The 14,081-nt window shown below is 39.8% G+C and overlaps 1 pseudogene across 1 annotated transcript in view; it reads right to left on the bottom strand.

The window, feature by feature from the left end:
* Window positions 1-1,801: 1,801 nt before the first annotated feature.
* LOC308610386 (centrosomal protein of 78 kDa-like) overlaps window positions 1,802-14,081 on the bottom strand; it is a 312,551-nt pseudogene continuing 300,271 nt past the window's right edge. The window contains exons 15-19 of the transcript in view: window positions 6,145-6,222; window positions 4,517-4,683; window positions 3,297-3,468; window positions 2,927-2,974; window positions 1,802-2,388 (exon numbers count right to left, since the gene is read on the bottom strand). The product of the transcript in view is annotated as a centrosomal protein of 78 kDa-like (transcript). The remainder of the gene's footprint in view (window positions 2,389-2,926; window positions 2,975-3,296; window positions 3,469-4,516; window positions 4,684-6,144; window positions 6,223-14,081) is intronic.

The following is a 14,081-nucleotide window of genomic DNA, read 5'->3' as shown; positions in this document are numbered from 1 at the left end:
GATCTCACCTTTCACTCTGATTGAACTAAAGACTTACGTGTACATGTTTTACCAGGGAGACATAATTTAATCCAGAGATGTGTCATCACATACTCTTACATACTCTGCCATTTAAAAATTCTGCTCACGATGGGGGAAGGAGACAGGTGTGCTTTCTGACAGCCCCACTGTTTTTGCACTTCTAGTGGTCACTGGCTTCTCTCTCAGTGCCTTCCTTAAACCCTTCTTAACAAGGGAACAGGATAACAAAGTAATTAAGAGCCTGGTTACAGCCTATGTGTGAACAGAAACATAAACAGGGACATAGAGAATAGACTGGCGGTTGCCAAGGAGGAGGGGGTGGGAGAGGGTTGGATTGGGAGTTTGGGATTAGCAGATGCAAACTGGTGTATATACAGGATGGATAAACAAAAAGGTCCTACGTGGGACTTCCCTGGTGGCGCAGTGGTTAAGAATACGCCTGCCAATGCAGGGGACATGGGTTCAAGCCCTGGTCCGGGAAGATCCCACATGCCAGAGAGCAACTAAGCCGGATGTCACAACTACTGAAGTCCAGGCACCTAGAGCCCGTGCTCTGCAACAAGAGAAGCCACCACAATGAGAAGCACGTGCACCTCAACTAGAGGAAGCCCGCGTGCAGCAACAAAGGCCAAACACAGCCAAAAATACATACATACATACATACATACATACATTTATTTTTAAAAAGTGCATGTATTTAAGAAAAACCCAAAAAGGTCCTACTGTAGAGCACAGGGAACTATATCCTATATCCTGTGATAAACCGTAATGGAAAAGAATATGAAAAGGAATGTACATAAATGTGTAACTGGGTCACTTTCCTGTACAGCAGTAATTAACACAACACTGTAATTCAAGTGTATGTCAATAAAAAATAAAATTTAAAAAAATTGCCAGAAAAATAGTCACATAAGGGGAACTTCCCTGGTGGTCCAGTGGTTAAGACTTTGCCTTCCAATGGAGGGGGTGAGGGTTCAATCCCTGGTCGGGGAGCTAAGATCCCACATGCCTTGAGGCCAAAAAACCAAAATATAAAACAGAAGCAATACTGTAACAAATGCAATAAACACTTTAAAAATGGTTGACAGCATAAAAAATCTTTAAAGAAAAAATTCACATAAATCAGAAACAAATGAAAGATAATAAAGTCCATACATTAAAAAAAAAAAAAAAAGAGCATGGGTTCGGGTCACATTGCAACTTCCCACTTACTTATAGCTGTGTAATTCTGGGCAACTCACATAATGTCTCCTCAAACTGTTCATCTATAAAATGGGGATGGTAAGAGTTCCCTACCTCAGAGCGTTGCTGTAATCCATTAACACGGTTAAGTGCCTTGGTAAATGTTTGAGGCTCTCTGGTTATTATGAATTAAAATATGTCAATGGCTTCTGGCCGTGTGATTTATATAATAGTTTGATGTTTAACCAAATGGTAAAACTATTCCATTTATTATTCCCATCTCTTTTTAACCCTTAGCCTGCTTTGTTGTTTATGTGTTCTCCCACCACAGAGTGCTAGTTCCAGGAGAGTAAAGGCTTTATTTTGTTCACTGCTGAAAGCAACAGCACCCAGAAAAGTACTGTACATATGAAGCCCTCAGTAAACACTAGCTGAATGAATGGTGCAAAGTGTTACAAGGAAAAGTACACCGCAACTTTCATTATAATAAAAAAGTATAGATAAAAAAATCTTTCTCTAATGGCTTCCAGTCAAGTAACTGAAAACACCATATGCTATAATAATAACATAAGTAATTTATGAAAATTTGAAGGCAAAAACATAATTTTAAAAGATTTAGACCTACGTTAGGTGTGATAGAGTATGGATGCTTTCTTGAAATTCACAATCAGATCCAAGAGTATCACTTTCAGACTGTTCTAGTAGACTGAGTTTACTTTTAGTTGTCTTTGATGACACAGTCACTATTCTACTCTCTTTCTTAACAGAAATGTGTTTTCTCGAAGACTCACTTTTAATTGGTTTATTAACCAAAGAATTATTTTGCCCAATTCCTTTGCTTTTCTGCTTTACAGGTGAGTCAGAGCAGGAATGCAGGTCCTTCCCAGGTTGTTTCTTAGCAGAGTAGTTTTTGGTCTATTCACCTGCTTTGCTCATTTTCTCTGAAGAAGACCTGCTATTTCTAGATAATTCTTCTTCTTTTTTTTGACTTCCAGTCCCAGAAATGACGTCTGCTGAAGGAGAACATGTTCTAGCAATGAAATTTTCAAAAGACTCCTGCCGCTGCTCTGTGACTGGGACCCGCAGGTTGTCTTTGGAAGTTTCTAAGGCCTCCTGAGTAGACGCTGGGACACGGAAGGAGTCGAGAGGCAAAGGAATCCTAGCATCACCTGTAATTTTCGGAAAGTGGAGGGGAAGACAAAAGACAAGACAAAAATTCAGTGATGAACAAAGCCAACCATTAAAAAGTAGAGTTCAAAACTTCAATGTTACTCTGTAATCTTATTATTAACACAGTCAATTGATGAATCAGAAGATTTCAGAGCCAGTTTTTTTGGTAATTATATCTTGCCAAGTGATTCTCAGCTTAACCTAGCTATATCCAAGGCTATGTCCGCTACGTTTTCAGACTTTGGTGATTGGGGTAGTTATTACCCATTTCCTTTCCCTCACTAAAAATAAAACCCTATTCTGTAGGATAATTAATGTCTTTTCTATCCTCCAGGCACATGTAAACCGTATGTAGTTTGTGACCAGACTGTGTTCTCAAGCTGTCAGTTCCCAAGACCACTCTGAGATGGGCTGATGGGGGCTCCAAGTAAGGCTGGAGGAAAAGCTGACAGGTTTTCCCCTCCCATTCCCATAACCAGGTGATTCACTCTAATATGTTACCTATTAGCTATGTCTGGATTACTTATTTTAAAAATTATATCAGTATGTGTACCTTCATTAGTGTTCCTTCATTGTAAGCTGACTGCATACAAATAGAAACCTAGATAAAATATGAACAGAATAGACATTTATACAATTTAAAATCTGGAATATTTTCTCTAATGTCTTCTTTCTTCATTAAGGATAGTTTGCTTTAACTCATAAATTTTCTCAAGAACTTCCAGTCTCCTTATTTACAAAAGTACAGTATCATGAAATGGGCCCACATTTACTAATCTCAGATTTCGAAAGGATTCCAGAGTCTTCTAGCTCCCGGGCATGTGAACTATTAGAGACTGATCGTTATTGTTTTCTCGCTGACTTGGTCATTTCCTTTTTGCTAATCACTCTTAGAATCATTAAGTGCTGTTCTGTCCATTTACTTGGCTATTTTGCATTTGTTATGGGGCACCCTGTTTTGATTCTGATTTTCCTTCTTCAAGTGCCTTCTTTTCTTCTTTAGGTGGACTACTAACAGGAGAATTCATCTGGGGACGACCTAGTAAATGAAAATCTGACTGATCTATACCAGCCATTGTGGCCAACTGCCCAAGCCTAGACGAGAGGAGGAAAGGAGAAAAGACAAAGGTTATTATAATCACAGAAGAGCAGTTTAGATTTCCCCAGACTTACAATCATGAAATACTTCTAAAATCTTTTTTTTTTTTTTTGCGGTACACGGGCCTCTCACTCCTGTGGCCTCTCCCATTGCGGAGCACAGGCTCCGGACGCGCAGGCTCAGCGGCCATGGTCACGGGCCCAGCCGCTCCGCGCCATGCGGGATCCTCCCAGACCTGGGCACAAACCATAGCCCCTGCATCGGCAGGCGGACTCTCAACCACCCCGCCACCAGGGAAGCCCTACTTCTAAAATCTTAAAAGCTAACATCCTACTCCAGACTACAAGCCTCTCTCTCCCCCAAATCCTCAGCCATTTCCAGATTCATCCTCTAGGAGACATCCCACTGTCTCACTAGAAGCTTCAATATGTTCCATGCACCCTGTCCACTGCCTGTCACACCTCCATTCCTACACTTCTTTACCACCTTTCCTCCAGTTTCCAAGAATGTGTTTGTTCCTTCCTTCCCAACACCAACACCAATTCATTCACTGACAAAACACCACTCCATCAACTATCAATCTCCACTTCCCTCTTTCAGCAAAATTGCTCCCGGTTGAGAACCACTGACCTATATCTCCCCTGCAGATTAATAATCATTTTTATGTCTAAGGCAAAGATAACTTTAATTCAAACTTATCAAACAAGCAAAAGAAGTGAAAGATAGGAAAATTCTTATGCATTCCCGACTATTTTCAATGAAAACTGCCTTTAATTTAGTCTTTACAAAACAACTATACCTACTAATTACTCTGTCTACAGGTTACTCTTTTATAATGGGCTCCCCACTCTACCAAAGCAGGCTTCCCTATTTGCATTTCTTAAAAAATTTAATTCCTCATTTTAAAATGTCAACTATATTACCTATAATTACACTAAATTTGGCTAAATATAGCCACGTAAGTGATGAAAATTGCTCCAGTTCCTCAGCAAACTACCATTAGAGTCGCAAAGAGAAGAATGCCATGAAGAGAAATGAACTAACCCAGCATCTTTAAGGAGAACCAGGAAAGCATGGAACTTCTGAAAAGAATTCTCAGTGCTGCCCCAAACACCTTCATCATCCAGGATCATGCTTGTCAATGAGTGGGCATGAAGGGCTTCAGACAAAGAGAAAGTTGTGTTTCTTAACTGGGCATTTTCATGTTCCAGCTATACAAGAAGACTGAAAACGTCTGACATGATTTTTTCTCATTGTCGTCAAAAGTAGTCTTGCCTTGGGCTTCCCTGGTGGCGCAGTGGTTGCGAGTCCGCCTGCCAATGCAGGGGACACGGGTTCGTGCCCCACTCTGGGAAGATCCCACATGCTGCGTAGCGGCTGGGCCTGTGAGCCATGGCCGCTGAGCCTGTGCGTCCGGAGTCTGTGCTCCGCAACGGGAGAGGCCACAACAGTAAGAGGCTCACATACCGCAAAAAAAACCCCAAAAAACAACAAACAAAGAAAAAGTAGTCTTGCCTAGTTTCAAGGAACAAAACTAAAACACTCAAAATGTAATTATTTTATAATTAATGTAACCCTCCGCCAGTAAAGACAGAGACCATATCACATAATAACCAAAGCCCACAGGCACCCAACAAAGTTTCCTATATAACACTTAGGTGGTATATAAATAAACCCAAGTTACCGTTTTATTAATGATCTTTCACAAAAGATCACATTTCTAACTGGTTCAATTCATAATGGAGCCTCATTCCACATTAGAAAATGACCTGCTTTAAGTTTCCCTTAAATTAGAAAGTGAATTATAGAATCTGATTTGAATAAAACATATTACAACTCTGATGAATGTTAAGAATTAACTTTAGTGAGTAAAATATCTAATGCTTACGTTTAAAAGTCCTAAATCATACCCAACCCAATTTATTAAATGTACGATCACCAATATTTTCTTTGGCTTCTTGAACATATTCACCCCCGTGCACTCTTCCCCTTCCGCTCAGCAGCTACGCACTTAAAACCCCCTGTAAGCTCAACTCTCGTATTTCTCAGAAAGGCCGTTAATGTTCATGATGCCCCTTTTGCCTTACATGAGCAGGTACTCAACATTTATTGAATGAGTGTCTGCCAATCCACTGGATGCACTTTTAAAAATTCCTCCCTACACTCACCCTGTGATAAATTATATTTAGATAGAACTTTTAGATTATGCCCTGCTTTCATGCACATTACCTAATGTAATTCTCATAGTATATATTTTTATCTTTCATTGCATTCTTAGAAGTTTTCCAATATCTTAAATTTATTTAAATGATTCACTTTCCTAATTCATTGCCAGGAGAGTCTCATCATGTCTTTTATGTTACTGTATATACAATACATGCACAGAAAGTGCCTTCTTGAATCAAAGAATCATGAACAGGAAATAAGCTAATGTCATATAAAAGCACACACACACACACACATACACAAAACCAGATTTTCACATCTTTAAAAACATGCTTTCTGGAATATAGATCATATGATCACTAAATACCAGTAAATGCAAAAGTCCATATGATACCACCGATTTGCAACATATTACAGTTTTAAAGCTTACAAAATATGTGTATATGGCTTAAAATCAAATCAAAATAAAACCAAAACACTCTCAAAAGCAGATGAAACGTGTTTACCTCACTGACTCGTCTATCAGCCTTCAGTCTTATTACTCTTTCCTCCTCTAACTGCTTTAGGCACTCCTCCAGGGTTTCCTAAACAAACAGAGTCAATATTATAACTAATTCATAGTATAATATCCAAAAGCCTTTCCAGCTATTGGTCTCATCAGGATTTATGGGCAGAGCCAGAAGTGAACTCAGATTTTAGTCTGCTACTGGTCATATTATACCATGCCAGTGAAATTAATGATCAAAATCTATCCAATTTGCAAAGATTTATTTAAATTCCACTCTTTCCAACATAAATTTGTGGCAGCCCACCATAAAAGGCATATGCATATAACATAGTAAGTCAGAAATAAGAAGTTACGACCAAGAAAGAAAAATTCTATTTTTATTTGTGGGTCTCTTTATAGCAGGAAGTCCTATTAACGAACCTGCTTAGCATACCTGAATTGCATAATTGCAGATTCAAAAGCATGTTTTAAAAAAGTAATCACTTTTAAAGCAATTTACAGTCAAGCACTGTTCCTGGAGTTCCCTGGGTATTAAATAATCGAATCATCAAAACCCTAAGAGGGGGCTTCCCTACTGGCACAGTGGTTAAGAATCCGCCTGCCAGTGCAGGGGACACGGGTTCGAGCCCTAGTCCAGGAAGAACCCACATGCCGCAGAGCAACTAAGCCTGTGCGTCACGACTACCGAGCCTACGCTCTAGAACCCACGTGCCACAACTCCTGAAGCCTGCGCGCCTAGAGCCTGTGCTCCGCAATAAGAGAAGCCACCGCACCGCAACGAAGAGTAGCCCCCCGCTCGACGCAACTGGAGAAAGCTGGCGAGCAGCAACGAAGACCCAACGCGGCCAAAAATAAATTTATAAAACAAAAAACCCTACGAGGAAAGAACGATCACTAACTCCATGTTATTTTACAGATGAGGGAAACAGAGGCAGAGAAGTAGAGTAAGTAGAGCAGCACAGCCAAGGTCACACCACTAAGTAGCAGAGCCACACTGTGGACTCAGGAAGCTGGCTGCCATTCCTGCTCACGGCGGTGGTAGTCTTCCCTTCACCAAGGTCACTGAAATAAAATGAACACTGATAAACTATCTTAGGAGTTTTAGGAACTAAGACACTTCGGTCCTTGAAGTGGGGACACTGCTTGCAATAGGCAGAATTCTGAAGAGCCTCCAAGATGACCACTTACTGAAGTACACAAACCTTCCACTTATCCAATCAAACTCTAAATGTAGGTGCTGTAGTGAAGGGATTTTGCACATGGAATTAAGGTTCAAAATCAGTTGATCTTTTAAGATAGGGAGATTACTTTAGGTGGATGTGGCCTACTCAGGCACCCCACGAAAAGGACCTGAACTCTTCCTGAATTGAAGTGCAAAATGGACAAGAGGGAGACTCTCCATTGCTGGCTCTGAAGAAGTCCAATGCTGCGGCAGAGAAGGCAAGCGAGAGGCCTCTAGGAGCTGAAACTCTCCCCCGACTGACAGCCAGCAAGGAAATGGGGACCTCTGTCCTGCAACTCCAGAATCTGAATTATGCCAACAAGCCGGAAGAAGCCTGTAGGCATTCTTTCCCAGAGCCTCTGGACGCTAACACAGCCAGACTGACATCTTGATTTCAGCTCTGTGGCCCACACAAACTATGGTGAACATCCAACGTTTGGGGCTCAATATCTTACACTTAAATTTCACGTGCTTTAACACTCTCAGGAGGGAACCCACATGTTCCCGTGTGTATCTGAGCAGGAAGCCCAGTCACGCTGTGCCTGGACTTCTGACCTACAGAACTCTGAGCTAGTCAAATAGGTATTGTTTTCAGTCAGTAAGAGTGTAGTAAAAGAATTAATATTCTACTCAACCTCCAGGTTCGTGAACAAAATAAATGATTGTCATTGTTTTAGGCCACTGTTTTGGGGTGGTTTCTTATGCAGTGATAAACAATCATAATACCTATACTTATGAAAACAGTAAGGTATATTTATACATGTTAACTGCTTTGAACAATCACTTAAAGAATGAGGAACTCTATTACCTGCCATCATTGGGAGAGGAGCTGGTATCACTTTCTGGAGAGTAGCTTTTGGTACCTAACAACAATCCTACATCAGGAGTTTACCCTAAGGAAATCAAAGATGTGGGCAAAGATTTATCTACCAACATGATGTCATAAGATTGTTGATAACCAAACCCTAGAAGAAAGCTAAGAGCCTCCGAATTGGGACTGGTTTAAATAAAAACAGCTCATCGTCTGAAGGAATGCTCTATGAAGCCTCTAAGAATGACAAGAGGTCTCAACCAGAGTTCATGAATGGGCTTCAGGAGTGCTACATTCAAAATATATCTGTGCGTTTTTCCTGGGAGATGATGCATAAGCTTAATCAAATTCTCTGATGTAGAAGAGTAGTTAGTGACATGGCAAAATATTTCTGATACTTTTTTAAGACAAAAGAACAGATTAGGTGTGTGTACATGCAGAGGTGGCTTTTATTTCCTTCAAGAAGTTATTCATTGTTTTCAAACATTTGCTCAATGAACATATATTTTTTATTCAGAACATGTTTAAAAAATTGACAGTCTAAGAACTTCAAATTCTTTAATGTTTCATTACTAAAGCCAGTCAAGTTTTCAATGGGGAAAAAGGGGAAAAAATTGCAAAATTCCTCTACTTTTAATATAATGGTTTAGTCAATCTTCTAAAACTGATTTCAAAGAAATTCTAAACAAATAAACAAAAAAACAAAAAACCCTCAGCACGGTCAGAGGAAAGTAGACTAAAATTCCTGACTGGTTCTAAATAGCACATCAAAGTGCAATTACATGCAACAGTTTCTCCCTCTAATGGAGGGAATTAGAACACAGTGTTCAATTTTTGTGAAAAAGTGTACCCTCCTCCTACAAAATATTCAGAATTCATGTCCCTTACATGGAAATATGGAACCAAAAAAGTTAGAAAGTAAAATTGCTTGATATTCTATTACTTAAGTAAGACTAATGATAAGGCTTTGGAATAATTTTCCTTCCTTCCATCTGCTCTCCATTCCACCCTTCTGTACACCAGCTAGGGTGATTTTTCTGGGGCAAAGCTCCCATCATATTGGATATCAAATTTTATGTTCAACTTTTCTCCATTTAACATTGTAATCAATCATTTCTCATATAATCAGGGGATTCATAACCTTGATTTTTTTGTGCGGGCTACAAAATATTCCACTGAGTGGGTTTACTGGTTAACCATTTTACAGATTTAAATTCTTTCCAACTTTTCAGTATTATCAGACAAAATAACCGTTTTTATGCATGAAGGCTTTTTTCCATATTGAGAATAACATTCTTACAATAAATCCATAAAAATGAGTTTGAGATCAAAGCAAATGAACATTTTTAAGGCTCTGAGGTACCTATCTCCAGACTTCTTTCCAAACGATTTCTGAGATTTTACACTGCCATCAGCGATGTATCACTTGGTATATAACCTCTACTATAACTGTTGGCTTACTTCCTCACTTAGAGTGCAAGTTATTTGAAGATAGGGGGTGTATTTTATTAAGTGTTTATCCCCAGCACCTGTGCCTAGCACAACGTAGACGGTCAATAAATAATTGTTTAATAAGGAAAATCCCTGCCACACACGTACATATAAGATGTACGTGTGTGAAAGACAGACTGTGTGTTTTTCTCTAACTGGATAGATGAAAACTTGTCATCTTCTTTAATGTGCAATTTTTTTGCTTATAATTAGTAATTAAATTTCTCTTTTAGATTATATTGTACATATTCAGATTCTCTGAGGCAAATGGGCCTGGCACTACCCATTAGCTACATAACCTTGGACAAGTTGTATAACTCTAGGCCTCAACTTCCTCATCTATAAAATGGAGACAAGCTCCCATATTACAGAGCTCTTGTGAGAATTACATGAGTTAAAACACATATAAAATTAGAAGAGTGCTTGGTACATAGAATATGTGCAATTAATGCTGAATGAATGAACATGCGAATGCAAACAGTAGTGAAGGGCTTCAAATGAAACGGTCTCATCCCACTCCCACATCCAGCACTCAAGAAGCGACCGATTCTTTATGCAGTTTTTAATTGTAAAATACAATATGTGTACTGAGAAGTGCACAGAACAAAACTGTCAATGTGACAAAGAAAAAGAGAATACTTACATAAGCACTACTCGAAGCTGAAAGTATTGATACTTGTCAGCATCGCAAAAACCCCCCATATCCTTTTCTCATCACAAGCTCCTTCCCTCTTCCCGGTTAAACACCAACCTCACTTCTTGACAGTCATTTCCTTTAACCTGCATGCATCCCTAACAAAAGAGTTTAGTTGTGTCAACATCTAACTTTATGTACAGGATCATAGTATATGAAGTCTTTTCTATCTTATTTCTTTCTCTCAACATTGGTTTAAAAAATTCATCCACATTGCTGCCTGTAGCTCTAGTTCATTCAATTTTATTGCTGGATAGTTTTCCCACTGTACAAATACACATCATTTATTTAATTTTTGACTCTTAATGGACATTTGGTTTGTTTTCAGTTTGTGCTAATGCAAATCATGGACAGGAATCCTGCTGTACACATTATTCTGGTGCATTTACATAGGGCAGGGGTGAGGGCTGCTGACTACACCTCGTTCCATACTGTGCCAGTGTCACTGCCCTTGTGCAGGGTGACCACATACCCCAAGGCGCCTTGGGGTGTTCCAGTTTATACCTGTTGTCCTGTTGTCTAATGTTACAGCATTAGAGTGCCTCCTTTATATACCTTCAGTTGACGGAGAGGGCTAAATGCTTTCCAAAGTAGTTGTGTCGATTTATACTCCAGTATAAACAGGGTAGAAGATTCCCATAGTACTTCAGGTCTACAATACCTGATACTACCAGACTTTTTATTTATGTATTTGTCAATCTGATTGACATGTAGTTTCCTTGGTTTTGACTCACTTTTCACTTATTACTTCATGAAGTCGTACACTTTTCTGTGTTTACTGGCTGTATGGATTTCCTTTTTTATGAGGTTTACATCAAATATTGTTATTTTTTATTATTTTATTATTATTATTTACTTTTGGCTGTATTGGGTCTTCGTTGCTGCGTGCAGGTTTTCTCTAGTTGCGGCGAGCGGGGGCTACTCTTCATTGCGGTGGCTTCTCTTGTTATAAAGCACAGGATCTAGGCGCGCAGGCTTCAGTAGTTGTGGCACGTGGGCTCAGTAGTTGTGGCTCACGGGCTCTAGAGCACAGGCTCCGTAGTTCTGGTGCACGGGCTTCGCTGCTCCGTGGCATGTGGGATCTTCCCGGACCAGGGCTCGAACCCGTGTCCCCTGCCTTGGCAGGCAGTTTCTTAACCACTGCGCCATCAGGGAGGTCCAACTATTGTTATTTTGAATTCTTCTCCATGTCCAAGTAATACTCTTACATGACTATTTTCTCACTAAATTGGAGGCGTTATCAGTTCACTTTCTAACTTACTAATAAGTAAGGGTTTAGTTCCTCTACACTCTTTCCTATGTCCACACTGTTCAGTAAAGTTATGTCATCATGAGTTATTCCACTGCTCATGATCTCTTTGACTTGTAGTCATATACTTAAAAACCTACATTGTTGATCAACTAGAAGCTCTCTCAACGTCACGCTTTGTAAAATGAGGACATTCTTACCATCTTCCCTTTTTTCTACCTCCTGTCTACCTTCCAAACCCAGCTGTTACGTTGTCAAAGTTGAAATTTATATTCTGTTCTATGTGCAGTTAAGTCTTCTGTTACTTGAGAGTCAGTACGGAGTAAGGTTTAAGAGAACAGGCAGAGAGCCTAAACTCAAAGCCTCGATCCAACCTTAAATTAGGTACAGCCTGGGCAAGTTCCTTCCCTGACTTAGCTTCCTGCTCTCAAAAGTGGGAATGATATTAGCACCAACCTCATAAGGCTATTCAGAGGATTAAATGAGTTAATATATGCAAAAACACTTAGAGCCTAATATATGCTAAGTACATACTAGTACACAATACATTTCAGTACATACCAAGTTAATACTAATACATACTAAGTATAGTTTACTTTAGTTATTTGTGATTACATGCAAGTTGGCAATAAAAGCTGCAAACCAAGACAGTATTGCCATTATTACAATGAAATTAATATTGCCCACTGCAGATGTACTGTGTCTCTGTGTATAGACTATACCTCGTTCCATACTGTGCCAGTGTCACTGCCCTTGTGCAGGGTGACCACATACCCCAAGCCGCCTTGGGCTGTTCCAGTTTATACCTGTTGTCCTGATGTTACAGCATTAGAATGCCTCCTTACACTATTGAAGTGTAAGGAGTTTGGACAAGTTCCGGTTTGGACAACAAATTATATAGGTGGTCATTACCCCTGTGTGTCACTGAAAAGGGGGACATCTATAGTGTCAAGCTGAAGTGGATTCTTCCCTTCCTCACCAATAGTAGGTTAAAAATCAACCATAGTTCAGTGTGCTTCAGCTTTATGTCCGTATAGCCTTTTCTCCTCTGGAGTTCAAGTTCCTTCTCCTCTTCCTCTCCATCCTCCCTTCCAACAGTGCCTAACACCTAGTAAGTACGATATGCCTCAAGGTGTTTCTAAGCTCTCAATCACACAATCAATAGAAGCCTCTCCACTCTAGACTAGCTGCAATCTGCACTGAATCCCCTATTACCTTCCTTCTTGGTTTATTGCCTCATTTTGCTGGATTATGTCTATAAATAGCTTAAGGTGTAGCACAGGAGGTCAATTTTTCAAATTTCTTTGGGTACAGAATATCTTCTTCAGCCTCCACTTATGACTGATAGTTTGGCTGGATACAAACCCCTAGGGTGAAAATTATGTGCCTGAAAAACTTTGGAGGTATCTTTCTAATGCCTTCCAGGATCCATGGTGCTCATGACAAGTATGATAAAGTCAGATTGTTACCTTTTTTTTAGGTGACCAGTATTTTTCTCTCTGGAATGGATGTATCCTCTCAGTATTTTATTCTATTTTAATTTATTTTTTCAGTATTTGAAAGTTTCACAATGAAGGGTGCCTAGGTATGAGTCTATTCTTACTCATCTTGCATAACTATTTTCAATCTGAGGCCTGATGTCTACTTTCAGCTGTGGGGAATTTTGTTGCCCTTTGACAGCTTCCCTCCATTTTTTTTCTGGGTCTGGACTTTCTAATAGTAACATGTGGGATCTCCCAGATGCAGCCTCTCTAACATATTTCTATCACATTTTCCATTGTGTCTTTCTTTTTTATATACTGAGAAATTTTTTAAATTCCTACTGAATTTATTTCAGCAACCATATTTGCATTTCCAGGAGACCTCTCTTGCCTTCTGACCATTCTCCTTTTCATTAATACCCTAGTCTTATTTTATAGTTGCTAGCTCTTTTTAAACCTCTCTCAGGATGCTAATTAGGGTTTTTTCTTAAATTATTCTGTGCCCTAAATTGTCCCTGGTCCTACTAGGATATGTTTGCACTCTTTCCCCCTCTCTCATGTTGTAAGCTTTACTCAACTAACAGGCAAATGACAGTTATTTTCTATTTAAGAATGAGCGCAGAAAGCTCCCTGAAGTCAACGATTGATTGGCTTCTTATGCAGGAAGAAGCGGGCAGTAACTGTAACAGGATCTCCCCCAAAAACAGTTTTCTAGGGTGTAAAAACTCACAGTAGCTGCCCCAGTTCTCGCCAGTTTCACTGTCTTCAAAATGAAATCATCTCATTTCAGGAGGGTTAGGGCGGGGCAGGGAGTCCACTCCTCCAAACACATCCCTTCAATGAGCTCCCCTATTGGTCACACTTTTAACTAACTCCACCCTCTCTCCTACATGCGCACCTGAGCATGGGGCTACTTTTTCAGGTGGGGTCAGAATCCTCCTCAGTTGCACGTGGTCCCTGTGCATATTCTAGGTGATGCTTTTCCTC

Source organism: Mesoplodon bidens (genome assembly GCF_964165515.1).
Source record: "Mesoplodon bidens genome assembly, contig: HAP1_SCAFFOLD_211, whole genome shotgun sequence".
Classification (NCBI taxonomy): domain Eukaryota; kingdom Metazoa; phylum Chordata; class Mammalia; order Artiodactyla; family Ziphiidae; genus Mesoplodon; species Mesoplodon bidens.
Note: the sequence above shows the minus strand (reverse complement) of the source record. Positions and strands in the feature narration are given on the sequence as shown.